This window comes from Acanthopagrus latus, chromosome 5 (genome assembly GCF_904848185.1).
Source record: "Acanthopagrus latus isolate v.2019 chromosome 5, fAcaLat1.1, whole genome shotgun sequence".
Classification (NCBI taxonomy): domain Eukaryota; kingdom Metazoa; phylum Chordata; class Actinopteri; order Spariformes; family Sparidae; genus Acanthopagrus; species Acanthopagrus latus.
Window position 1 is genome coordinate 5,197,896 of NC_051043.1, and position 27,093 is coordinate 5,224,988.

General features: G+C 41.1%; 1 long non-coding RNA gene across 2 annotated transcripts in view; it reads left to right on the forward strand.

Annotated features, from left to right (window-relative positions):
• The window catches only part of LOC119019739, a 19,664-nt gene extending 1,545 nt beyond the window's left edge, over window positions 1-18,119 (forward strand). Inside the window, exons 2-4 of one of the 2 annotated variants that reach the window (XR_005075141.1) lie at window positions 7,415-7,550; window positions 9,006-9,075; window positions 17,130-18,119. This is a non-coding gene — a long non-coding RNA (uncharacterized LOC119019739). Of the gene's footprint in view, window positions 1-7,414; window positions 7,551-9,005; window positions 9,076-9,141; window positions 9,462-17,129 lie in introns of those variants that run through there. The other variant, XR_005075140.1, reaches the window with a different exon arrangement.
• Window positions 18,120-27,093: the final 8,974 nt, after the last annotated feature.

Below are 27,093 nucleotides of genomic sequence, written 5' to 3' on the forward strand. Positions count from 1 at the left end.
ATCACTTGCATTGCGAGGATAATGAGCTCTCAGATGTGTCATATATTTGCCTGAGAAATTAAGCCAATTTGTGGAAATGGTGGCCTGGGGTTGAGGGAATACAGAGTGGCTTGTAAAGATGAGTGATATCTGGCACAGCATGAAGAGAATGAGAGGTGTGCTGCCTGGTGCTTAGCTCAAATGAAAGCTCTGATTAGTGGAGCAAAGATCAAAATGACAGAGCGGTGGAGGCTTCAGCTGGGCCTTTGTTATTGATAAGTCTGTCATCTCCGCTGATATTGGAGCAGTAATGGCAGCTGATGATTAGGCCACTCCTGAGCTATTAACTACATTTCTTATCCTTTTACTGGGGCCCAAGAGAGCCTGTTTGAGAGACAAAGGAGTCCTTTATGAGGCTGGCTTCTTAAACGGCATCCACCTGACCTAAAAGGCACAACTGTTACTGTCTCTCTGCCAGGCCAAAGAAGTCAGGGACGAGATACATGTCAGAGGTCGCAGTGTGCTGCTGTTTGAAATGAAGGGGTTCTGAGTGAGTAAGCTGCTGAAAGACGGCTGCAGGAAAATTACAGAAAATTGGCTGTTTTGTCAACATTTCATCAGAAGATTTACAGAAAGCTGACCCCGACCCTTTCTCTCCCCCTCTTTCACAGGGCCAAGGAGATTGAGTGGGTCGGAATTGACTGACAAACAAATCTCTTCTTTATTTCTTTCTCGCTTTCTCTTTCCCTCTCTAGAAGTGATATTCAATATGATCTCCTTTTAATGATCCTAAGTGGCTGAAATTACATATCCTCAACACATATTGTTGAGGTCGTTTTAGCCCAATTCCAGGGCACACTATGGACATAAAAAGCAACTATTAAAGTGTTTAAATTCTCCAGTGCAAAGAATAATGTGGTAATCATTATGTATCATTATACCATAGTGTACCTAGATCCAGTAAGAAAAATAAGATGAGAATAAAAATAAGCTATTTATATTATATGCTAATAAGCAATTTAGTCAGCAGAAAGGTCCAAAAAGTTGCCGAAAATATGCAATAGTAGGCTAGAGGTAATAAAAAAATTATCAAACAGTTAAAGTAGGCTAACAGATGAATAGTAAGCCAAAAGTGATGAATAAACAGTTAATAAAAGATAACTGGTTGAAATATTTGCCAGGCTAACAGAAAAGTTAGCTGGATCCAAGTGGATGGATAAAAAATATAAATCCAGCTAAAAGCCGATAGCTGAACCTATTGGATAGTTTAAAAACATTACTAATGATATACAGAGGATGGACAAAATAGAACTGTTGAACAGTTGATGTAATAGATGGCTAAAAAGAATGGGTAAATAATGAGCTTATACAAATTGTAAAAAATTGTTATCTTGAACAAACAAATAAATGGTTAGCTAAAAGTAACAGCGGAATGATTGAAACATCCCGCTTCTGCATCTCTGAACTACAATTGTAGTTTAATTGTATGAAAACATTACTGCATTTATAATATTAATAGAATAAGCATCCTGTTTAAAACCAATTGAGCTGAGCACAGTTGGAACATAACCCTGGACTGGTACTTGAGTACATTTGACAGGGTTGTGGTTAGCACGACTAACATGAAAGTTTAGGAACTACTGTGCCAGACTGCATACAAGCTTGTTTAGGCGCAGCATTTCCATCTCCAGCTCCACGCTTTGTCTCTGACCTCAGCTCAGTCCCCTCTCTGCCTCTGGTATTCCCCTACAAAGGCCAACAGGAATCCTAGGCTTGTTGATTTAGCCCCCAGTGGCCGGAGGCAAAGCATCTTTCATTAACGTCTAAAACCTCAGGAATGAGATACTGGCCTCATGATAAGATCTGGTAATGCAGTAACATGGAATTATGGACGAAGAAAATTGCCATTTTGTATATAAGCACCTGTGATCTCCCATGAAAGCCCCCTGTTCGCCAGGTTGGGTCGGTCCCAGGAGAGGAGAGGGTCCTGGAACCCAATCCATCCTGCAGAGGGGAGATTTTCGGGGCCGAGGGCCTGGAGCAATGGAAGGTGCTGCCGTCTGTGGAAGGTCAGCTTAGAGTACAGAGACAGTGATCCTGTGTGCCTGCCGGAGAAAATCATCTCCTACCCACAGGAGACATGTTCATAGTTCTGTTTGTGGTCAGCAAACGCTTTAAGGTCAACACAAGGCATTTATGAGACACTCCAGAGGTATTGTCACAGCACTTTATCAGTTTACCAGTAAGTGTGGACAAATCAGAGAGCTGCTGTGAGAATATGGGAGTTCTTGTTTCCTCCATTGCTCTTGGAAAAGTATGTCAGCCTTGCCACTTTTAGAAAGGTGTTTCTTTATCTGAGCCTCTGAGGAGAGAACGTGTCGAGAACAATAGATTTATGTGGCTTTCTGACATTTTGAAGAAGTTGGATACCCTTTTATCCGTGCGTGGAGGTCAAATTCAGAGTCCTCCAGAGTGTGGAAAAATGCAGGTGTTCTGCTCTCAGCAAACAGCCGGAAGAGAAAAGAAAAATCTCCCTTCACCATCCTTGAGCCTTCTGCATCCTGCAGCCCGTGAAATGGCAAATAGCAAAGCTGTTCGCATGGCACTCACAGTGATGAAGTTTCCAATATGTTCAGTCTTGGCATGTCTTGGTCATTTACACATCATTGTGTCAGAGAACTATCTATTGGAATCCAAGCCAAGGATTTCTTCATTTCATCCAAACTGCAGGTCCTACAGGGATATTACGGAGACAGGGTTATCTGATTTTCCCAGGCTTTCCGTATACGTAACCACAACAATAATTTTGAATGGCCAGTAGTCAACTCGTTGCCATTGCTGGCAGTGAGTGTGATCAACTGGAAAGAGGAGGCTGGAAAGAAGAAAGAGGAAAGTCTTATTGTCGCAGAACTGATGTGTTTTTGTCTCCTCTGGATAGTTTCTTCATCACCTCTTTAAATTTTAAAGCATTTGGCACGCAGCCTGTGGCAGGTTCTCTTGAGGAAGCGGCAAAGAAATGAGGGTCAACGGTGCCATAAATCTTAGCCTGTCCACTTTGGAATCAGACACGGACACTTGAGATGTGCATATTTAATCAAATGTTCATGCCGATGTGTCTTGAATGTCTGAAGTCAGAAGGATTTTTATACAAACGAACTGTCGCTAGATACTAACAAGTAAGAACAAAGCTGTTTATCCACTCGAGACCCGCATTGCCGAAGGGTCTTTATTGTGTTTTCCTATGATGCAAAGTGGATAACATGCATGAAATGGCACATAAGTCCTGCCTTTGGGTTCTGAAAGGCCTGAGGGGGTGGAGAGCTGGCAGCCATGTTTTTGCACCTCATTCCAGAGCAATGCAATAAGTGACATAACTTTGGCCTTAACACAAGAAAGAGACTTACACTCAAAGACGGGCCATCCTTTAACCTCTGTCCTCCCTGCAAAGGATCAAAGTGCTAGATTTAAAAAGGAGCAGTTCACCCAAAAATGAAAAATTCAGTCGTTATTTACTCGTCAATGGAAGGTCGAGTGAAGTTTTGTAGTCCACAAAACATTTCTGTATCTGTATAGCAAAATGGCGCTGCTGCATTCTGCTACAGAACTGAAATGGCTGGGGACTTGTTTGAAAACGAAGTAAAACTACCTGTACTGGATCACAGCTCATGATTCAGGTTCCATGTGCTGTCATGAGGTAAGCCGCATCGGACACGTACTAAAGTTGTTTTTAATTGGAATATTTTGGGGCCAAAGCACAGAAGGTGTTTAGTTCTCCGTAATCAAAAAAGCCTTACGTCTCGTTTCCACGCAGTTTTTGTTCCTTAATTATTAGTATTGGTATGCCCCTATGTTCAACACAAGGTAACGCATTTCTTTCATGGGTAGAAATGCCACCGCTTTCATGAAAGAGACACACATTTTCTTTTTTTAATGGACGTGGAGCATTATTGGGACAAAACCAGGACCAATTACGCATGGCGACAAGCAGGCTCAGTAAGGCAGTGGGCCTGCCAGATGTTGGCAAGTTCCGTAAGCGTTTTGCTAAAAGATGTATGAACCACTCAGAACCACTTTTCACTTTTAGCTAACTTATTGATGAATGTAATCCGATGCTATTACTACATTTTCTCAATCATTTATGCTCACTTCCTGTAGCACACAGTGCATACAGTCAGTCCAAAATCTGACACATCATTTTGTTTTCTTATTTACATATTCCAGACCCAAAAATAAAAAGAAGAAGCAAAACAAATGGAAGGAGGAGTCTGGCAAACAAATCAGAAATCATGTAGGAATTAATAGACTTCGAGTGTACACATACTGTGTCCCCAGACAAACATGTTTGATATTCTTTCCCAAAACTAGCATGGGTTCTAATCATATGCCACATAAGATGGACTCTTTATCATGTGAGCCTTTTTTCATGAGAGCTAAGCTAAATAATCTTTTATGGTTCAGACGTATGGAACATACATGTAGCTCAGCTGTCTACCATTCTCTGGGCCAGAGTCTAAACCTAAATTAGCTATGTCGGAAGGGAAAAAAACAAACTCTCCAACATATATAATGTAAATACTTTCTGGCAACAGAGAGGGGTATAAGTTCAAGACAATATTTGGAGGCTAGGAGACTGACAGTAATTCAATTAGACAGGAATCCTCAGCTGTACTGTGGGTCAAAGTTATCCATGTTAATCAGCAGAGACCGGAGACATATAAGCTGCTGGTTTCCTGCTGGGGCTGCTCCGTCTGCCCGTGCACTGTTGCCACGCTTTGCATTTAATATTAAAACGTGTGACAATACAAACTCACAATTAGCAATTCATTGTCGGTAAGGACATTTTTGTTAAACCAACTAAAAAAAATCCCAAAAAACTAAAAAATCAATTTTTAGTCACTGAATTAAAAAAAATGAACACCGACTGGTGAATCTAAACTAGAGACGTTTTGACTCGTCATAGCAGGAAGGCACAGGTGTAAATGATCAAATTAATGAGACTTGTGGTTCTGTGCATGCTGGCTCACTATCACGGCTCGCTGGGACACTTGCACTGAGCGGAGCTTTTGTTAATGTTATTGGTAACACCTGTGTCTTTCCTGCTATTATAAATCAAAACGTTCTCCGTGCAAGGGGCCTGCTGTTGGGCTTTGTGCTTGTATGCTGGTTTGATATATTGACATTTTCCCCATGTCTATTCTATTATCTTCCTCCTGAACTATAGAAAATATGGATTATATGGGAGATAATACCCTAAGAAAACACAAAAAAGGACACTATTTGCAAAGATTATTTGCTGTTATTGAGTTAACGTTTGAATTATATATTAGCGGATAATCAATAGAAAATCTGAGGTGCAAATTGCAAAAGAAAAATTACAATGATTAAGGGACAGGCTCATTTTTCAAGTCTGTCTTAAATCAATATTGACATGCCCCTGTGTGCATTTAAACAGTTATTGGTTGCTGTAATCATCCCTCCTGTCTGCACTGACCGCGATAAGATCTCTTCCGAAAGCCATTACAAAGGAAGGGCTGCGGGAAAAAATACACAAAAACGAAGACGCGGCTTTTGTCGCCCATCACTTTTATTAGAATCGCAGGACTGTAATGTGAACGACTGGAACAACTACAGCGACTTTTAAAGCGTACATCAGGGTGTGTATATGTAAATGAACTAACACACACGATAGAGTGTGAATAAACAACAGCACTGACTTTATTTGAAAGACATCTCCAAAAGACGTGTTGCAGAGATATACTGAGGTTAGCATGCTGACCATCCAGCGGTACCAGTTGGAAGCTGGGAGATGTAGGCTACATTTCACAAGCTCTATAGATTTAAGTGTAGTTGAATTCACAGAATGCCAATAAAGAAAAAATCTATTCTCCCTGCTAAAAAGAAAGATATAACTGTTCACCATCTGAATTCCAGACTGGCTTAACTGCCTCATTAACTCATCGTAAAAAACACGCTTCTTTCGAAGGCAAAATAAACTCAGTAAACCTCCCCACCACAGTCCTGGTTTGTCTTCTCCACAATCACCTCTGGCTTGGCTGGAATAAATCCTCAGCTCACAGAGAAAGATGTGAAAATAGTCCACCTTTACACGGTGTTGATTACGCCACTGGCTCTGCGGCTAACTGACGGTTGCTAGCTAGAACTGAGGACAGCTAGCAAACAGCAGCAGCTGTCGGTGACTTTGGTTGATATGTTGCCCCCAAATTAGACCTTACCCTTTCAGTGAACTGTTAACTATTCCACTGTTTAATATACTGTACATACAATGCTTATGAAGTCCTACATTAGCTATGTAATGTAATAATGCATTGCTATTATCATGGGGTGGGTGCAATATTTTTTTGTGTGCCTTTATGTCTGCAGTGTTTGAATCCACAATACATTTTCCTATAGGGACAATAAAGTATACTGTATCATATTTTATCGTATCATGTATATTTACCTGCCATCAGATTTCAACTATATTCAACATCTTAAGTGACAATCCCAGCTTTTAATGGCAGCATTTCTCTAACAATAGCTGGTGCCAGTGGACAAAAATCACAAGATTTGACATCAATCATCTGTCATCTTTTGGTGCTCATTGTTAACCTGTTAGTCAAACACTTCCTTATGTCTCATTTACACCTACAATTGTAGTTTGTTATCTTTTATATCCAATTTAATGCCACATTTAAATTGGGGAGGCTCCTTTAGGTTTCCATCAGCTTGGCGGCACATTTCCCCTAATTACCGGTCTAGGTCATGGCAAGTTGTGTCACGGTCTCGTTATTTTCACAATGTGAAAGCAAACTTTCCTACAAAGCCCTAAGTGGTTAGCTTTATAGCACTCAGGCGTTCATTGTAAACGACCTGAATGAGCGTAGCACCTCCTCTGAGTTTTTTGAAAGTGCCGAGGGTGTCTTCTGAGCACCCCGAGAGACAAAGCGATGCGGTGAATACAAAGATCGTATTTCAGATGGTATTCTGAACAGTCCAGTTTGGTATCAGTGTGAGCTGTGACCCTGAGCGTGCCAGTTTAAGACTGCGGCTGTCATCTGGACACTCTGCACCTCGGGAGATGTCTGCAGAAAGTAATTACTTCAACGAGGACGCTGTCAGCTCAGCTCCAAGCAAATGATCTATTGTGTGAAAAAACAAAACAAACCAGTGTATCAATTATTAAGACGGATCAGTGTGGGACCAAGGGGAATGTTGGTGGTTTCTTTCGGTGAATTACAGTGGTGGAGGTAACATGCAACCAAAGTTACATGTCACAGATTTATATTACAAGCCCCATGATGGAGCAATATAACGTGTTTCTAATAAGATTGTGGCTATTTTAATACAGTTATTACATCCAGTAATGCATACATATTTTTTTATGCTTTTGTTTTGTTTAAAAAAAAAAAAGAATAAACTGTGCCATGTCCTCTAGTGTGCCACCAGAAAGTTTACCGCGGGAGATGGCGATGCTAGCAAGCAGAAGAGGCGGGCTGAGGATGAGCGCGATGTTTGAACCCTGAGCTTCGCAAAATCCCGTCAGCAAAAATCCTGACAAAACCAATCATGAGGTATAAGCTAACATCTCCACTGAGACCAGTTTATGCTGAACCGAAGTGTTCTTTTTACACAGCGTAATGGAATATGTATCAGTAGTAATATTAATTAGCTAATTGCAATATATCACCAAATATAACACTAATTACCTCGAATTACCTTGGAGGTCGTGTTTTCGTCTGTGTGGTTTGTTTTTTGTTGGTTGGTTTGTCAGCAGGATTACACAAAAACTGCTGAACTGATTTCCACAAAACCCTGGATGGAGGATGGTTCTCTGCCCACAATTGAATTTCTCAATCACAATTTGACGGTGATACAAAACAAAACAAAAAAAAAAAGAATGGATATAGATACATATGTCTTGCAAGTTATGTCGGAAAGACGTAGCATGGGAGAGTGTATGCCTATTTGGAAGACATTGTATCAGCATTTGCTTTTCAAAATTCTTTTTGGAGGAACATTTTTCACCTATAAATCAGAAAATACTGTGAAAAGCCATACAAGATTTTATTTTATTTTGGTTATTCAGTACCACATTAACCTACACAGACAGTACTACTGTATAGTAACTAATTAACTTCAAATGAGAGTAACTAACTAATAACATGTAATGCATTCCATTTTGGAAGAAAAGTGCCCAAATGGTGTTTTTTGCTAAATAACAGATTTGAGTAACTGAGCATGAAGCCTCAAGCTATTCCAACTATTAGTTCTACCTGCCTACCTTTAGCCCCCCCCGACTCTAAGAACAGGTGGATGCTGTTCAAAATCGAAGGAGCGAACACAAACACACAGAGAAAGGACAAGAGCCAGAGCTGTCATCCTGACTTTCAGATGAAGTGGGGGATTAGGATGGAGGTGAAAGCATGCTGAGGACCATGGTGACAGCAGATGAAGGGAGATAGCGCAAACTCTTGTGGAATTCACAAGCATTCATAGACGGAGTGGGGGTGGGGGCCGCGAGGGTTGCTACGAGAGAGCTGCAGCGTTCTCTGAAGTATTTTTTGGTAATGTAAATTTCATCACAAAATGTCAATAGTAATGATTGAGTAAGTTTTGCTGTGGGGAAAATTACATTTCTGGGAAGATCTGAAAGGTTAAATATGCTTTTCAGATGACAAAGTTCTCGGGGGAGCACAACAGATCGCTGACAATCTCTCTCTGGTCTGAACTGTTATGAAATCACGTCCTGTGTGTGTGTGTATGTGTGTGTGTGTGTGTGTGTGTGTGTGTGTGTGTGTGTGTGTGTGTGTGTGTGTGTGTGTGTGTGTGAGTGTGACCACAAACCCAGAACACCACTAGTCACACTACTGACAACACTGATATTAATACCAAAAATGATGTCTTACAAATTACAGCTTGTGCTCAGGATATTCTTGCGTGTGTGTGCGTGTGTCATATGTCTTTTCTGGTGTTATGGCAGTGCAGGAATGTGCTTTCAAGTGTGTTTCTTCTCCTGTCGGTTCTAGCTGTGGTGGTCCCGTGGCACCAGCCATTCGTCCTTCCACAGACACGCTGACTAGGCCAGCCCGGGCTCAGGTATCTCCACTAACCTCCCCTTTGTCCCGCTTTAAAATAGACTCTTTTGTCTGCTGTTTTCTGCAGGTCATTGTGAGGAGCGCTTCTTAGTGTCAGCTTTAATTCGCACTGTAACCCAAGCCGTGATGCCTCCCAACCATCCACGCTGCCTGCCTGGCATTCAGCTGCTCCTTGGAGAGCTACGGCTGCATTACCGCCACCCTCCCCTCCCCTCCAACAACTGCACCCAAGGGACGACTTGCAAACTTTGTTGCTTAAATATTTAAATAGCCCTTTAATTGACATCCGTCGGACCTCACCCAGAGCACCACCTGAATGCTGCTCTGTAAACATAAAAGAAAATGCTGGTGCTGTTTTTCAGTCAGTGTCTGTTTGTGCCACAGAGATAAGATTATAGAGTACTCCATTCCTCCCCCCCCCCCCAAGATCACAGATCGAATATCCAAAGCTGCAATTCATCACCGCAAATTGATCGTCGTCTGCTTCTTTCTTCTGTTAAGGCAGTCGTTTTAAAATGCTAGCATGCAGCATAGACTGGCAGGTACACCTACATGTTTTCCCTTTGAATGACACTAACTGGGCTCGGCTCAGTAGTTTGCATCGACGGTGTTTCTCTAACCCCTGACCTTAGAATGAACTGGCGTCAAAACAGCTGCTTAAATTAAAGGAAACTCAGTCCAAATTACAACAACAAAACCATGTGATGAGAATTGCGCGGCGGATGATGTGAAATAGAGTTGCGATGAAGGAAATGCACCAAAAAAGTCAACAACGGTGGTATTTTTCTCTCTGGAGCTTAACGTAAGATCCCAGCTGGGGAGATACAGCCCAGGGCTCTGTCTGTCTGTCTGCCCTTGAAGAGGAGAAGAAACAACAGGAAAAAAGAGAAAAGAGGCTCATGTTAAAACAGCAAACATCATAACCTGATATCGACACTCAGCTGGGGTTCGCTTCACTTCTGCAGTCTCTGCTTTTCTCTCCTGGGAGGGTGCAATCTATATGGGCTTCCTCAAACTATCTCCACGGCTAAAAATAAATCCGACACACAGTACAGTTGGTGTTAAGAGTTTAAAAAGTGATCTGCTGAAAATACAGACATTATTGTGATATCAGTAGCACAGATGATTAACTGGGCTTTGGATCATGGATCGATCGATCGATTGATCTATCTATCTATCTATCTATCTATCTATCTATCTATCTATCTATCTATCTATCTATCTATCTATCTATCTATCTATCTATCTATCTATCTATCTATCTATCTATCTATCTATCTATCTATCTATCTATCTATCTATCACACATATATGTTTTAAATGGACTCTGTGGAAATGTTGGCTGTAAAATATCCATATTTACATGTGACCCCTGTCACCTATTACTTCATATGTTATAGCAATTAGATGATATAGTGCAAAAATGATAACATTTCATTTGTTCAGAAGAAATAAGTTCAAAAGGAGGTGATACCAAAAAACTATAGTTACACTTTTATTTTTATTGTATCCATTTTAGATAGCTAGAATTGGCCAAGTTACAACTTCTGTTCAACCTTTAAATGTACACGTTTCAGAGACTTCACCAGTCTTAAAAGGATAAGAGACTTGCTAAAGGTGCCCACATATTTCTTTCATGGAGAACCAAAACTGAAAATTGGTGGACAATGGGCCAAGCGCCTGTTATGTTGAATTGTTAAGCTACAGAATGGTACTATATGTGTATGGACTATACAGAAGCTCAGAGAGTTAAATGATGAATTGTTATCTTTCCTGTGATAATGACTAAACAGGTGAAACGAAATGTTTTGCCAGGATAATCTCTTCAAGATTCCCAATTTTCCCTTCTGCCTTGTGTCTCAGGGCTTCTATAGGAGGATCCCAAGTTCCTTTTGTAGTTTTGGAGAGGAAGTTCAAACTCAGAATTTGAATATTTTCAATTTTAATGAAGTAATCATAAAAACACAGAAATATATATTTTTGCATAATTGAATAAACAAGCTGCTCTCAGAGGAAAATGACATCCCCAGGACAATGTTTGAATCTAGAGAGGTGGCAGGGTCAGACGCACATGAACAAAGTAAAACAGTATGACGTTGCTTTGTTCTTTAATGTCAGTTTTATTTATTCAGTTTATTCAGTCAAACAGAGAATTGTTTATTTAGTTTGTTTAGGTATAAAAACACAGTCAGTGAAGTTCTTTCTCTTCTGATTAAAATGTCTTCCCCAAAACTACAGAGTGCACCTTTAATTGACTGACTTCATGCACAAATTGTCACTCTGGCTGCTTGGCCTATTTAAAGAGCATTTTATATATTTTAACAATGGTTAATAGAATATTTTTCTTTTCGTTATTTGTCCTTTTATTTTTTGCTAAAAATCTGGCTGGCCAAATGAAAAATGAAAAATGCTCATCACAATTCACCAGAGTACTAAGTGATGTCATCAAAACGTTTTTTTTTTTTTGGTCAAACTAACAGTCCAGAACCACAAGACTCTTCAGTTACTGTCTTCAGTGACAGAGAAGAGCAGCGATGTTCATTTCATTTTTTTTAGACTACAGATTCTCCACAGTTGGAGAGGATATACAATATCTAAGGAGTCATGACAGATTTTGAATATGCACCAAAAATGTGAAGAAACCATCTTTAAAACAACACAGGAGTCGTGACAAAGACGGTAGATTTAGATATAAATCAGATCCCAGCCAGTGACCACAGAAAGGTAGAGTTTCCCTCTGACAAGCGGGAGCTGAGTCTTTCAGACGGGATTGCTGTCTTGAGGAATGGAGCGGAGGTTTGTGGGAGCCCGTCTCGGCCCAGTTCACCCGCTCAGCTCACATTCTCTCGGTGAACCCGTGTCCTGGGGCCAGTTGGGCGGCACAGTCTCATGTCTCAAGTCCTCACAGTTCACTGGGCCCTTTAAAGTGAGCACACCCACCAGGGGCCCTCAGGACTACAAAAACTACAAACACTGGGCTGTCCAGGCTCCTATCTGAGACACACAGATGCACACTTGCATGCACACATGCACACACACACACCAACTGTTAACAGCCCATTTATCTTTGATACAATGGAGAGACAATAGCAAAGACAAAGATATTATCTGTGTGTGTTGTTAGTAGCACGGGTTTGCAATTTTCGCCCCTGAAAGTCAGAGTCGGTTCTCTGAAATATTCATCTTTTCTTTTTTATTTTTTTTTCTGCACATTTTTTTTTTCTCCACAGAAGAGATATACATCCTGAGATGGTTATGGGAGGGAAATGTCAGAGAGCGGATCACTTTTCAGACACGGCACACTCCGGTGAACATACGCACCGAGATCAAAGCGAGCCCTTTGCCTACCGCAGTGCATCCCCAACAGATCTGACAAAGTGCCCCCATTGTGTGACCCTGACCCATTACTGATAATGGATCGCCTCCAGAACCGCCCCCTCAGAGGCCGAACTGGTCCTGCACACAGAGCTGCGGTCTGCGCTCCGAGGACAGCTGCAGCATGTTGATGAACACACACGATATGACATGTCAACTTTCATGCAGTGTGACAGCCTCAAACAGATTAGGAGCAATGTGAAGTTTTTTTTTTTTTTCTTTCTCTTTGGCGTCCCCCTCCAAGAATGTGCCCGTTAGATCTCCACGTGTGTGAATTTGATCTTACCATGTGTTGTACCTTCATGAGTCATCCTAATCGCTCCTTCGCTACAACTACACATTTATTCTAATTCAGGAATATGAAGAAGTTCAAAGACAAAGAACAATTGCCAAGTTTTGGCAGGTTCCCCCCAGTTGTTTGATATTTCTGCTGAAGCAGCAACGCACAGGATTTGGTTTTCAACTGAGCTTTTTCTTTCGCTTGAGAGGAAAACTCCACACATCTGTGACCGCTCAGCGCTTTAAACTCTGCTTTGTTTCATTTGGTAACCCAGCAGAGCCACAGATTATACCGAAGCCAAATGTGGTGTCACTGTGCTGCATTATGTTTTTTTTTTTTCTTTTTTTTTTTGCTTCAAATGAGTCATTAGTTGAGAGAGCGCTGCACCTGGATTTGTCATTACACGACTTAACATTACACCGCAGCGGTCAGTATGATATGGCTTCATGTGTGTAATATTCAAAGGTGCAATTTGTAAAGAAATGGCCAGAATTGGAAGGTAGCTCCAAAACTATAGGGGGCAGCATAACCACTGACAGCTGTTCACTATACTCTTTGCTGTCGCTCGATCTGGATGTAGCGACTCGCTGCCGTTAGCAAGTAGCTCAGTTAGCCACAGCGCTAAGTGCTTAAGCTAACAGGATTCTGCCCACATCGCGATCTTGAATAATTGTTAAATAAGGAAAATAGGTGTAAAAATATTTCGTCTCTTGGCATTTTGTGGGTTTATTTTATTTCATATTTTACAAAACGCTAAGTAACCAACTCAGTCTCCAAGCTTAAACTACGGGGGCTGTCAGGCTTTCACCTCTTGAGGGACAAAGTGGTATTACGAAACAGGACGGGCCGGGGCTAATTGGTTAGCATGCTAACTTCAGAAGACATCTCGTCAACACAGTACACAGACGTCTCTGACATGAGGTCAGCACTGTCGTTTCTTCAAACGGTGTTGATAATGTTGGTTAATTCTTTGAATGTTTTAAACTAAAATTCTGGCCATATCTTACAAATTGTCCCTTTAAGTAGTGTGTTTGGGTGTTGCTTGTGCTCTGACAGTAAATATCTGCACACACCTACGCCATTCACATATAAACATTTACTCACACACACACACACACACACACACACACACACACACACACACACACACACACAGCCTCAGGCATGTTCTCAGTCCCTCCCTCCATAATTACTTTGGTGATCACGGTTAGAGCAGGAGTAAAGCACACTAACCCTTTAACCTTCGCTGAACTCTCCCATTAGTCCACCTTGGAAGCTGATGCAAGGTGTCAAACTCTGTCGCCCACAACAAGCCTGTGAATTAGTCTTGGCATGAATCTAAGAGACGGGCCAAAATGGCTGCCGATTCCTCCACGTGAATCAGACGCTGTGGCAGAGACGGCGGGAGCGTGAGGGGGTCAAAAATGCAGCGTTATCAAACGCCCCCCCTCCTCCGACCCCCTGCCTGGGCTTACAGAAACAGGACAGACTCCCACAACGCACCCTGCCATTCTGCCAGCCCCGAGGGCTCCTCCAGACAGCTCAGGAATTTCGGGATAGGGATCCGACAAGGTCTACAGCTGGGAGGAGAATTTCTACCATCCTCCGTTTGGCTCTCTTATTGTCTGGGCACTGGCATCCCAGCGCTCCCTGTCTGGCCCAGACGTCCTCCCAGCTCACTGTTTTGATATTGTGTTTTTCTCAAGGGCAAGGGTCATGTGGGTGGTGACATCTGAGTTTGACGGGAAATGAATTGCAAACAGTGATAATACTAAAGGTGAGAATTTAAACTGCGGCTCACTCCGACAGAAAAAACAGAGCGGGTGAAGAGAGTCTTTGTGATTAGCAAGAATGCTAATCGCACTGATATCATCCTCACAGTTATTAAAAATAATCTTCACAACGGACACACAATTAGTTTCATTCTGGCTTTATGTGTGTGGTCTTGACATCTTGATATTATTGTCAGAGTGTCCAAAAATTAAAGTGTTAACACTGCCGGTCCAGAACTTCACTGGAGGCAGATGGGAGTACTAAATGATCAGTCCAGGGGGCTGCCATCTTTTTACACCATGTTCCAGCTTCATTGGCTGCAGTGCACAAACTATTTTCCAGGGGGCAGTATTGAACCAAGAGAGAAACACACTTGAGACCGTCCAGCCCGACAGAAACAGTTGAGCTGTGTGGAGGCTGAACACATGGAGTGATAATAATCCCGCCCTTATCGATAACTCTCAATTTGGCGATTTTGGTGATTTTTGGTAATTTTTCAAACACTTAGAGAGAATCTGATGCTGAAACCAGTGTCGGCGTTCACTTTTGTCAAACGATAACTGAAACAAGCTGTCAGCTTAAATAAAAATCCAGGGATGAGTTTGTTTATTTCTTAGAGGACCGATCAGATGGACCGCCTTCATTACACAACTTAGGGATGCAAATGTGCATACTTGATCTTAATGCGATAATTGCTGTTTTGACAAGCATGACCAAGTCTGCATGATGAAGTTTTTTGGAACAGTTTTAAGTGCTCTGACATTTCTGCTCTTTCAAGTTTTATCAGGCCAAAAGAAAAACAAAAAAAGGGGGCAGGGTTGGTGTTGGTGTTGGAAGGTGATCAGATCAGAGCCAAATCTGAATTGAGTTTTAGTGCTCACGTACACAGACCTGCTAGACATACAGCTAGAAAAGAAACACACCCCAAAAATCTGAGCGAATAATGCGAAGAATGTTAAAATAAAAGAATAAGAATTGCAAATTTTCAGGACTGTACTGTACAATAGCACGTGAAAAGAAAATAATTGTGAGTACGGTATATTCAAATCACCATGGCCCAAATCATAAAAGTATACACTGAAGTGTGTGCACAAGGTCTGTTTGCTGTGAGCAGTACACGTGGCGCAAAGAAATACAGAGTAATTACAGGATAAACATGTGTCATAGTGTGGAGAGATTATGTTCTTTTTATTCATGTATAAATGTCAATATGTTTTATATACAATGTGGAGGATGTGTATTGTCAGTGACTGTGCAGAATGATATGCAGAAAAATAAAATTGTAATACACTGTAAAAATATATCTTTGATAAACAGAAATAGAATAAAATAAAAGAGCTAAATTAGCCACCAACATCCAGTCCTAATTTCTGTCAGAATGTGACACATGTGCGACAAAACCATCGAATGTTCAAATTACAATCTGAGGGAAGATAAAAGATTGCCCACAGCATTGTCACCGCAGCATCTGAAAATCAGCTCGGTGACAGCATGAAAGGAGTGTTCACAGCTGAGGCCATAGTGTTGCTGTCACACAGAATTTAGGCTGCATGATGGACAGATCAGATGGACTGGGCAGATACACGGAGTGGGAGTAGGATATGACTGGGATGCAGATGAGGCTTGTCAGAGCAGGAGAAGGGGGGGGTTGCCGAGGCAGGGGAAAAGAGAGGGAGGGTGGGGGTTCATATCCAGGGAGACCGGGTGAGCAGCAGTATGCAGGTGGTGGCTGGCTGGTGCTCCTCAGCTGGGCCCGCCGCCAGCTTGGCCCCTGGGTGCCCTGCTTTGAATTCAGCCCTTTGTGCTGCCCCGGGGAGGTCAGACAAATTCACGTCTCATCATACAGCGAGATAGCAATGATACAGGGTAATGACTCAGCTGCAATTTCAACCCTGTCGCCTCCGCTGTAAAAAATGTTCATCAAAACAGCTTATCTCGTGTGGTACGATCAGCTAATATTGATTCTTTCTTTTTCCTTTGTGGGTGAAAGACATTTTGGTAACACTTTATAATAACCAGCATTAATGAAAATGGTCAATTTATAGTTATTTGACTGAAAGTAAATAGTTATATGACTGTTAACAAACCATGAAATGCTTTATAAACCATTTATAAAGCAACTGCTTTATGAACATCAGTTGCAGATTTATAAAGGACATTCAATAATGTTTATAGATGAACTACACAGATTTATTAACTATTTACAAAGTATATAAGTGCAGTATAAGTATTATAAACACCAGATACACCGGAAAATTTAAAATAAACAGTTGTTTAATAAAGAGTTTATGAAGCATTTCATTGTTTGCTAAAAAGTCTAATAACTCCCAGTTAAAGTTTAATTAACTACAAATCTACCCTTTATTAATTATGGTTATCATGATACTGACCTTTAGATGAACTTATCTGTTCAACATATTTTGTGGTTAGAAAACAAAAATGTTTTGATCTCTTGAATCACACATTACACACATATTGTGGGCTCTGCTTGTATTGCTGTTAACCACAATATTCAAAAATGAACAGATATCATGTTAATGATACACATATTGTGATAATATTGTGTAAATAATCCAGTGCCTCTTAATCCACTTTTGTTTCTGTCTGTTCTCGCTTTGTCATAGTAGGTGGCGGTGATGCACCTCGACACGGGTTTCCACTCGCCATAAAGCAGGAAAAAGAAGACAACGCAGTGAGACACACTCTCACAGATGAGAGTGAGACATGTCTACCAGCAATCCCCTACCAACCCCCCCAAAAGTTTGCTAGCCAGTGTGGGAGACATTTTTTTTTATTATTTTTTTAACATTTTTTTTTAAATCAAACAGGCCGATTCAAGTACATGTTTTTGAGAGGGGCCAGATTCTAAAAAAAAATAAATAAAGTGAAGAGCCAAGGGGCCGGACTTCTTACATTCCCTATGTCTGATCTGTTAAGCGTGGAAATTAAAATAAACTATACACATAATTCCGGCTAAAACATTCACTTTTATAACCTAAGAAGTAATTCAGCTAAATTCCCCTCACTTAAACGGCCTGTGTTAAAACTTTTTAATGAAATAACAAGAATCTTTGTGCTTGGCAACAGGCTTAACTGACAAATGGGCTAATTAACCTAATGATTAAAGGGCCAGAATGAGGTTGTTAAAGGGCCACAAGTTGAACGGGTCTACTGTGAACTGTGACTTTGACAAATGTTTTTTTTTTCTTTTTTTTTTTCTTTTTTTCAGTTTGTCTGTCGATTATTGCATTACTATCATTATCGCACATTTGGGCCCTTGTCTATACATGTGATATTTCATGTAATGTCAAAATAAGTCCCACTTAAATCAGTTCGGTGTTGCTTGGTTTAACTATTTCACAAATGGATATTTTTTGTATAAATGCAGTAAATAAAAACTTTCTAAAAGCATTCTAAAGCCATCGCATGCAAAAGTAAAGGGTTTAATTAAAAGAATTTGGACGATAACGTAATTATAGTATGGTAGTTATCATTAATAAATGGTAAATTAATAGTTAATTCATCTCTAGTTAATTATTGTGTCACAATAGAAATTGATTATTGTAAAGTAGTAAGTGTTGTTTATAATACCTTGTATCTAGTTGATAAATATTGTATCGTTCATCTAATAACATTACTTGGTTGGCTATTATGAAGTTGATAAACCTTAACAACTGTTTAATAAATGCTTTATAAAGCCTTGTTAATTGCTGTGAACAAGACTATTAACTAAAGTTCATTATGTCTATTCACTGATGATGTTATTATAAAGTGTTAACTGAGCCAGTAAACTGAGATTCCTGTCAGAACCAAATACTGACATCGTAATCACTGATAAACACAGTCGTACAGTGACTCTGCAGGCGCACACACAAACGCACACACAGTATTCAATGTTTTTTGGAGGTGCGTCAGTGGTCTGGGTGGCGGCCGACTTAAGCTCAGTCAGACCAGTGGACATGCTCTAATGAGAAGCAGGAGCAGTGAGGTGGGAGTGGGACTGGCTCTAGGGAAGGGTCACATGGGGTTAACTATCAAAGATGAGTGCAAACCTATCCCTGTGGAAAAGACTCCGAAGAAAACATCAGCCTGCACATGCAAAGCTCCCCAAACTGGGAGTTCCTCAGCTTAATTAATCCAAGACACAAACCCCTACACCCCTCCTCGGACCAAACATTTTTGCTTCACTCCACGGAGGAGTGAACGCCAACGCACTTTAGTGTCACGGCCGTTTAGCTTGAAGGCTACGTTGTCCATTTCTATCAACTCTGATTGTGCCGGATTGGAAACAGGCTGCGATTTAAAGGTTTAAAGTAATTCCGTTATTAGTTGATGAGAAGCTCATCACTGGTTTCCTGTCAGCATAATTTATGACACAAAAAGAACTGATGCATATTTGTGTATTTAGATATTTGCTGAAAAGATATCTGGAGGAAAGGCTGCAGTGCATACGGTTAACCGCAGAAAACATATGAAAGTACATTTCTAATCGGAGTTGGAAAAGATTTGTGCGGGTACATTGAGAAACACCCAGCAAATTTTGGAAACCACATTGTGATAGACAGTTGAAACCCATAGGAAAATAAAGACAGATGTGGAACTGTAGAATTAAGCTTGTCAGAAACAGCGGAGGCAATGAAGTTGTCTAGACGGCCAATTTTTAGGATGAAAAACTGTCTACTGTACATTAATTCAACGCCAATTTGCAAAATCTGTACAGCAAGAATTATGCAGTTAAATAATTTTTTTGACTTAAACGCAATGATTTAAATCACAACCGGCTCTAGCTGTCAGCAGCTGTCGACGTAAGGCTGAATGTTTCTTCGCTGAATTTAAATGCTTACAAGCTACTGAGTCAATCTTTATCCCCAAAAGCATTCGTCATGGACGCTAACATCTAAAGCACGTCAAACAAATCTGTGAGTCGTTGAGATGTTCATTAGCAGTGCAAATGTTTTTGCAGATTCAGACTTTTGCGACAAATGTGAACAAATACAGCTGTCGACACAATCTGCAGAAAATACTTCAGCATTAATGTGAGAGTGAACCAACTGGCACACACCTACAATACAACTTTCTATTTTTTTTTTTAATGAGGCGGACCGCTGCTTTCTACACTCACAGCTACTAGCTTAATTGATCCTATCTCCCCTGATCGGCTCTCGCTGCAGCCCTCACAATGAGAACCTTTCGTCACAGTAACACATTAGTTTCCCTCCACTTGTCCAGACAAGGATTTCACTAGTAATGGCCCTGTAATGGCCTACGGGTCCTTGGGCAGAGGCTGTAAAGGCTATATTATCGAGCAGCCACTTCGTGACTGACAATTTGTGTACATCTGTAGAAATTGCCGGGCGGCAACTGGTCTGCTCAATCAGTCAAATTGAACACGAGAACGAAAGTGATGAAAGAGAAAATAAACGCCTCCCAAGGACGTGTCAGAAGGCCAGAATCCGCCCAGCAGACAGGACTCTGTCAGCTCCCACTATCTAGAACACGCAGTTGCCTCGGAGCAACAAAAGCTTTCTGTTCAGACATGCAGGATGTTTTTTAAACCTCATTGCATATCAAAGAAATATAACAGGAGGACAGACAATAATCATTAACTCAACGGATTTGTAAGGCAGCATAAAAATAGCCCCAAATTGCTCAGTAGTTAGATTTTACAACATACTAAGAGATCTATCGGTTCTTCTTTGTATCAGATTACAACGTTTATTTGTTTATTACAATATATTTTGAGGCAAGCAGGCCTCCTCCTGCTGAGATCATTACCTGTTTTAGTTTGTTTTCAGCCGAGGTCGTGCCAAAATTCAACCTCCCAGACATCTCATATTAATCCAGTCTGATCGCGGTGATGCCATTTGCTGGAGGATCTTTGTCGTAAACACTAAAGATGGCTGGCACCTGTCTCTGCAGATACAGCACAGCAGCGGCAACCCCTGTGTACTTTGCATATTTATGTTTTAATTGCATCACAACCCGCATGGCCTATTAATGTTGCTCTGTTCCAATTGCCGGAGTGACACAAATATGCCATGTTCGCCGTCAGCTCTGGTGTGGATCTGTTTGTTCAGGCATGAGGCGTACATGAGAGAGTGGCAAAGGCAGGGACAAATAAGATGTTAGCAGTGTTTTGCATTGCATCATGTTTGTTTTCCAATATGGATTGTGCATCGTCTCACTTTGAAGCTCACCTCAAGACGTCAGACAGAAACATTTTTTATGGTGCGGTAATGACTTTGAAGATTAATGACTGCTTATCTCCATTGAAGTGGTTTATATCTCCTGCATCATCCCAGACAGTTTGAACACAAACTGTGGACCAGGAGGACGGGATCCAATCTTCCCAAGGCAAGTTGACAAGAAATGTCAAGAAGAGGCATGTATCTTCAAAGGGCACGCCACAGGCAAGGGTTTGTGGGTAGGTTTCTGCTCTGTGCAATGGCAGCTCTCTGTCGGGGCTTGCTGCTTCCACCTGAGCCTCCAGTTCCAAAACACCCGAAGAAGAAAATCAGTCCGCTCTGTCAATCTGAAGGTTGACACCGCCGCTGCATGGCTTGAAATCCTCTCGTCCTGCTGGGACTCATATAAATAATGAAAACATTTTATCATCATGTATGCCAGGACACTCAGCTCAACAACTTGGGGCAATGGTTTGACATGTTGGCAATTACGCTTGTTCACTTTCTTGTCCAGAGTTCAATCAGAAGATTGATACCACCATTGAATCTATCCATTAAATATAATGGACCAGCAGCTAGCTTAGCTTAGCATAACAACAAGAAAAAAGGGGAGACAACTAGCTTGGCTATGTCTGAATGTTGAAAGATCTGCTGAGTGCCTGAAGTTGGTACTGTTTATCTGGCAACCTCACGGTGACGACGGTTAAGATTTCAAGCTCAACAACCCTTGGCCAAGGAATAAACAAACACATAATTTGCTACGCTAAGCTAAATGTCTGGTGGTGGTAGCCCTTTATTTACCATAAAGACACAGAAATAACAAGTGGTGTGCCTTTACATCTCCCAGCTGAGTCTATGTGGGCTGCCAGACTATCACCAAGTGGTTTAAGAAGACATGACAGGCTGGAGCTAGCTGCTAAGCATGCTAACTTCAGTAGCAATCTCTGCCACATAGATGACTTTGACATAACATCAACACTGTTGTTTCTTCACACTGTTGATAATTGTTCATTTTTAAAAATGTTTTAAACAAAAATTCAGGCTCAAGGTAACAAAATCTGTGACCAAAGTATCTGCTGATTCTCTGGCAACCTCACAGTGATGACACGATTTCAAGCTTCACATTGAGTTTATGCTTAGCTATGCTAGCTGGCTGCTAGTGGCAGCCTTTATATTTACCATTAAAACGTGAGAGTGGTATCAATCTTCTCAGAAAATCTCAGAAAGAAAGCAAGCAAGCATATTTGTCCAAAACGTCAAACCATTCCTTTAAAAACGCTCATTAAATCATACAAGAATCTCTGTCGCATGTGGATCAAACACCACTGGCTGCACTCAAAAGGAGCCTTTTTAATGCAGAAAGCCGGATCATGAATTTGGCAACATATAGTATTTCATAACAGAGTTTTACTTATGCGATTTCAAGGCTCCTGCTCAGTGGTTAGCGCTCAACGCCATGGAGCTGGTCACGTCTCGCTTGTCAGCAGAGGAAGTCAACAGAGAGCTTTCATTGAGGCGGGCACAGCGAATCTGATGACATGTATGAAGGTGGGGGTGAGGAACATGTGAACTCAGATACTGCCTTACCATCTTGGGAGTCAGCCAGTCAGTGCCCCGAGGAAGCCGGAGCTGGAGGACTCAGAGTTTCAGGAGCCTATTCAGACGCGCCACCGCGAAGGTCTGCCTGCACCAAGCAGGAGCTCTGAGAAACCTGAGCCCGGTGCAGAGCTGCACATGCTGATATGCACAGCAGAGAGAGGTGCACCGGCTGGGGTGAAGGCAGGGCTGAGGCTGGGATTAGGCCAGATATAACTCCTTTCAAAAAACACCACAGTACACGGCTGTGTTCTGCTCGGGTGGCTCCACTTAGCTGACTGACTGTAGTGTAATCAATATTTACTCATAACGGCCACACTGGGAGGTCGCGACCTTTGGTGTTCGTGACTGGTTATAATCTTGAGTTAGAGCTCATAATCTAGATCTAGTGAAGAGGGAAAAAAATACTCTCACTGGACAATTACAGCATTTAATGACGATCCCACAGGACGGCAAATATTAGGGGTGTGCATCTTTCCCTTACAAGACGATCCGATACGCATTCAGATGGATGAGCTTTGATACGATTCATGGATGACACATTCTTAATACGGGACGATTCTGTTCGGTTGGATTGTGTTCGATAAGATGCAATCTGATGCAGCTCTAAACATTTTTGTAAATGCAGTCATCAGTTTTCGTCACAAATGAAAATAAACCAGTGCTATAAAAGTTTCAATACTTTTTATTATTCTGGGCTTTATTGAAGTATATCAGATATCGTTCATAAAAGACCTGGAAATCACAAGCATTTTTGTTTTTTTGTTACTTTATGACATAACAAAAAAGGCTAACTGGTGCTCTTCCTGATAGTTCCCAGGTCAACGTGAGAATCTCGCTCTGACCTTTTCTTAAGGTTAAATGTCAGAGCTCAAGGTCAGATGCTATGTAGAACAAGCAGCAGAGCTTCAGTCAACTTATTAGTTACTATTGGCTCAGGCCATCGACCGGTTTGTAGATCATTTAGAGCTGCCCAGGGGCTTGCATATCCTTGTATGAACTTGTATCCTTTGTTTTTGTTATTTTTTTTTTTGGCAGCCAAGGTAATTAGACACGATCAAATAAATCTTAGATACCAATACGTTTTTCAGTTCATATAAAGTAAAAGTGAGAGAATAAGAAAAAGTAAAGGAGAAGAACCCCTCCCCTCCAAAAAAAAAACAGCAAAATCTAAACAAAAATATAATGTACTTGTGTCTTTAATGTTAAAACAGATTTCAGATTCACATTGGTGAATATGCCCCACAGCAAATAAATGACTGAAATATGTGGCTGGTAAAATATCTAGTTACTTCCTGTTCTTGAAGCGTATTTGTCCGTTCAAACTATCGTTATGTTTTCATGCTTGTGTCAAGGCCTTAAAGGTCACGCTGTCTTTATTACACCCCGCATTTCATCTCTAAATCCATCTTCATTAAACACAGAGGAAGGACAATGGCCTTCCTTGCACTTTCAACACTTAACCTCGCCGGGCACAACAATATTGTAAAAGTGCAAATCTCTCTCCGAAATGGCCCCACAGTTAATAATTAAGCCATGACATTTGGGAGAGACACCCCAAAAAATCCATATGGTGAAATTTACTAACCTTTTGAAAAGCTAGGCTGTTCATCCATGGTTTATTTGGGCCATTTTAGTCCACATAATAAAACTGTCAGAAACACACAAAGGAAGACTGTCTGCTGTTAACTGGAGGGGAGCACGGGGCTAATCAATGCGCTCCAAATCAAAGCTCGATTAGCTCCATCTCCAGTGGGGGTTGGTCAGAAAGACGTGACTGACAAATGTAATTCATGTGTAACATTATGGATTATAATTGTCATGATGAACTGATCATCATTTTGGTTGTTGCTTTAATGAAAAAGGTCACATCGGGGCAGAGGAGCCGCGACCTCTGTCTTCTGAAAACACTGATTATCAAGTTAGAGCAGGTCACGCAGGAGGTCAGACGTGGCCCAGTGGTCATTAGAAGATCTCTGTGCAATAGGCCAGTGTGGCATTCACTAGATTGTGATGTACAGTTTCATAAAGATCTTCAGGAATCACTAAATTGGATTTAATTTATATAAACAAACTGTATATAACAGACTCCTTTTATAACTTCCTACCTGAAGGACAGAGGTCATGCGTTATTTTCAGAGCAAATGTATGTCTTATAAGTTGTTGATGGCCTCCAGAAAGTCTCACTGGAGTCATTAGGGTATATAATAAATAGGGCATACATGACAGGAAATGTGCCATATAGAGAATTCCTAACAGTTTGGTTAAGCCCTCACCCGCTGTTGACTTTCAGATTTACTGTCCGCGCTCGGCTCCGAGTGTACACTCCAGTGATTTATCAGCCTCACAGGTGAGTTCTGTCGAAACATCCAGGACTTGAATATACGGCTCAGGGTTCAGCATGTCCTGCACCCTATCCCACATCCAGAGGCCATGTTTTGCGAGAGCTGCTGTGAACAGCAACACTGAGGGGACTGCTGCCTCTCCTCTTTAGGTTCATCCAGAGTTACTGTGAATTTAACAAGCTTTCAGATTACACCGATAAAAGTTCCTTTTTATATGCAAACATGTTTTCGGAAGAGGAGTAACGCGCATAAAAAGGGATCTTTATTGACACGATTAAATTGCTAAGTAACCTGAACTGCGTTGTGTGCTCTCCTCCAACTCTCTGCGGTTAACGTGATTGCTGCCTTTATCTGCTCCAGTGACAGATTTAATTCTTTGCTCTGCTTTGACAAATGCACATCCAGTGCTCTGACGAACAGAAGTTTGCTCAGTCAGTGCTGGTGTGCTCTGTTTGCCAGAGGGTAACGTAAGTTGAAGACTAATCAGAAATAAGCAGGTATCAGTTAGCTCTGCACGCCATGAAGTGGAAAACATGCTTATAACCAATCAGTCACCAAATTATATGACTGAAACTCCAAAATGACACGTGTATGGGAGCTTGATGATACTAATCGGCGGTATTACACCACTGCATAGCTTGCAGCAAAGGCACTGATTATAAAAGCAAAATGACTTTGTGGTCAATTAGAATGTTTGTTTCAACTTTAATTTCTTTCTGGGCCTTGATATTAATCTGTTACTAGAAGTTCTAAATCAAGGACACATCCAGAAACATCCCCCAACTACTTTTATAGGGTTTTTCATGATTTTTAGCCATTAGCATGGCTCGCATGGCTCTGGGGATGACAGCGTCTCCCTGTTGGTCTAGACTGAAGTATCTTGAGAACTATTCAATGGATTTCCATCAGATTTGATACAGATATTCATGGGCCCCAGAGGATAACTCCTAATGTCTGATGATCCCCTGAGTTTTCCTCTAGAGCCACTCTAGCCCTGTATTTATCAAACAGGAGAGGCTGAAGGAAACAACAAATCTTATAACTCGCTGTTTGCTTTTTTTTTTTTTTTTTTAATTGAGCTCAGTGGGAATGGGGAAACTTTAATGAATATTTTCTGACAAAACAAACATATACCTCTACTGATTATGTAGATTGAACCAACAAGTGCTGGTGGATGGTAAACAATTTTACAATTTGCACTTTTTCTTTTGGTTCAAATTTGCATCTGGATGGAAACCAGGCTCATGAGATTTGGAGCTTGTGGTTTGGAGATAAAACAAACAAAATCTAGTCAACTGTGGCAACAATTGACATAAAATATACTACACACATTCTTGTTTTTTCCTCAGGATGAATCATCTTAACTTTAGTGATCCCTCCACTTTTTATATAGTCACACTTGGTTTATTTCTGATACATTCTGAAAGCTCACAAATGGCAACTAAAAAAAATATTTGGAGTTTTTAGTGCCACATCAGAAAATCTCATGACTATGATTTGGCAAGAGAAATGGCGAAGTCCGGGGCAAGGAAAGAGAGAGTGCAGTACTTGGATTCCAACATCAAGGGAGAGGCTCCTGGAGGTTAGGAGTGCTGGCTTGTGTTAGACCTTAAGGTCATCATTCCTTCAACTAATGCCCCTGGCATCACCTTCCTCCTTGACTTCAAACACCCTGGCTAAATTCCTAGACTATGTACCAATAAGCACTAATAATGCAGAAAAATGAAAACCAAAACAGATGGGCTCCAATAGTGGTGAGGATTACTGAGCCCTATCCAGGGCTCTATCTGTACCCCTGGGCACTGAGAGGTGAATCCTACACCATCTTTTTCTCAGCACAGGAACGGAGGAGGGAGGTGAAAAAGCAGAAATGTCTGCAGAGACGTTCAAATGCTCATTTCTTTTTTAGACACGAGGAATAAAGGTAATGGATCCTACATGAGCATGCCTTTGAATTGTGGCTGTCTTTTTTTGCAAATGTCCATAATCATCCTCTGCAACTTTATAATGGCCATCAAAATGAACTGCACAGTATTATCAATTTACTATTTACAACTGATTATAAACATCAGTTGAAACTTTACGATAAACAATTGCTTGACAAATGGCTAATAAATCATCCCAATAGTTGTGAACAGGGAAAGTTAATTAACTCTGACTGTTGCCCATTACAAAGTGTTACATATGTGTGTGGTAACATTTGTTTAACAATATATAAAAATGGCAATAATAGGTGGGATCAAGTAACAGCAGACCGGTGTTACTACATCCATGTTGGACCTGTGGCATGCAAACAGTGCCTCATACTGTGCCAGCAGCGTGTTGTGCTGCTGACTGACACGAAGAAAGCAACACACACTGCCGTGAGGACACGCTTGTGTGTTTGGCTGTGACCCCTCTCATTGGTCAAAACCACAGCATAGTCTCTCATTTGATTATGCACAAGCCCTCAAGGCTCAAAGAAT